At 37.0% G+C, this 2,099-nt stretch overlaps 1 pseudogene; it reads right to left on the bottom strand.

The window, feature by feature from the left end:
• Positions 1–1,058: 1,058 nt before the first annotated feature.
• The window catches only part of LOC103212430, a 2,129-nt pseudogene continuing 1,088 nt past the window's right edge, over positions 1,059–2,099 (bottom strand).

Here is a 2,099-nt window from a genome sequence, read left to right as displayed (position 1 = left end):
TGTCATCCACTTGGAAGGGGATCTGTGTAGGAGATCCTGGATAGAGAGGGAGAACAATGTGGAACAAAACTCAAAATCATTTGGAGGAAAAAAAGAAAGGTGGGGACCAGGTTTGCTGGTCCAATAAAGCCTGATGGAACCACTGAGACTATGGCCCCTAGCTATCCTTCATGTTTGGAATTGAACCCACACCTGTGGTTTCCAGCCAAACTAAATATAGGCATATGAGTTGAACATTTATCTCAAGTAGATACACTCTTTGGAGAGAACAATCATGGGAGAAAGAAGGGCTGCTTATGCGCAGGGAGACAGCTCAGGGGGCAAGAGTGTATGGAGTGATGGACACTGGGAAGAGGTAACTATGGAGAGGAAGTGGGAGGGGAGCTGTTGCATTGTGGTAAACTGTGGTCAATGACATGAGACAAAGTATATGTGAACTGCTGTATGGAAAGTGAATTATGTCTGTAAATCTTCACCCAAATAACAATAAAAAAAAATCATAAAAAAAGAAAAAAGATTTTGAAAAGAAACCTTTTATTAAGCACAAACAACACTTTATTATCAGTACAAATAGGAAAATATCTTTTAAATGAATATATCAATGATCTGAAAAGTTTTCTCCATATTAACACAATAAAAACAATCAATTTTTAAGAAAAATTACAAAGTAAAATTTTGAGGACACCATTGTCTACTGATAGCAGTTTAACTACCATTTACACTTACTACATCATCTGGGGAGGAAGGGAAAACATTTTTTTTCTATAGATAGATTCTTAACTTTTGTTAGCATAATTCTAAGCTTATTATCAATTGTTTATCTATGAACTGTTAAGTCAAGTAAAGCTTTAAAACAAGTTTTCAGTGCAATGTTTACAGTTCCTTCTTTTAACATACTTGGTGTCTGTGGTCTCAAATCATGTTACATAATTATGCCTTGGACAGGTGTTAACATGTGGAGAGAAATGTGTAATGGGAAGAAATGAGGCTTATCTTGGCTGTGAAATTTATCTTAATGTATTGTGTGTAGTGCTGTAGTATGTCAACTACATGCAGGATTATGAATTATAGATCTGTAGAGGGACTGGTAGCTCTTTCCTTTCTGTTGTCACCATTTTAGTACATCTAACTAATTTTATCCTGTCTCTGATATGTTCTTCAGTAGAAGTCATGTCACTTGGACTCCCAAAATATTGTTCAGTTCCATCAGCATAAACCACATGAAAAGTTTAATCACTATCCAAAAGTGAATTCCCAACTGCTTTAGTATAATCAAATTGCTCCTCATCAGAGCGTCAGGCTCTTCCAGACCGTCTTACAAACTCTTTTCAGAATTTGAGTGACACACAATAGCCATTTCCAACTTATGTACTCTCTCTTCAGATACTATTATAAAATGTTTCCATACTCTGTTCAGTCGAAGAAACATATCCCCAGATGACTGAGAAGTGCAGTGCAAAAAGTTCCATAACACAACTGTGGTCTATAGCAATTGCCTTTCACAGTGCTCTGTGTAACACAAACAAATTTTCTATGCTTTTCCAGTAAAACTTTTGTTTCCTGAGCATCATCACCCAATCTGACATGAGTCTTAAATAGAGGATCCAGAAGTTCACTTAGCCATTCTACTCTCTGCACAGCATCAGCTTCACATGTAAACAAGTTGACCATCTGAAACGTTTTAATTCTTCACACATCTACCAGGTCTTCACATCTTTGTTTCCTAAGCTGCATATCTTCCATCACTCCTTATATGTGGTCCACATTTTCTTTATTTTCCATGGTTACATCTTTTCCATAAGCCTGGGATGCCTGCTTAGAAATCTGATCCAAAAGAACTTGACCTTTTTCACATAACCCTTGAAATCTCACATCAACACTTTTTGGTTTATTTTTAAGCAGTTTTTTAAGTTTGCTGAATCAATGCTCCATCAGCTGGTGCTACATCTATGCACAACATCCCTAATAAGCCATACAACTGCTCAGATGAATCTTGGGCAACCCCAGGAAATTCAATAGCTGCTTGTAACAGATTTTGCCTAAATTCCAGCTGACTGGCTTGTCGATAATAAACATCACTAAGCTGTTGCTGCTGCAGT

Source organism: Orycteropus afer, unplaced genomic scaffold (genome assembly GCF_000298275.1).
Source record: "Orycteropus afer afer isolate SDZICR_OR568_19922 unplaced genomic scaffold, OryAfe1.0 scaffold00961, whole genome shotgun sequence".
Lineage (NCBI taxonomy): Eukaryota > Metazoa > Chordata > Mammalia > Tubulidentata > Orycteropodidae > Orycteropus > Orycteropus afer.
Note: the sequence above shows the minus strand (reverse complement) of the source record. Positions and strands in the feature narration are given on the sequence as shown.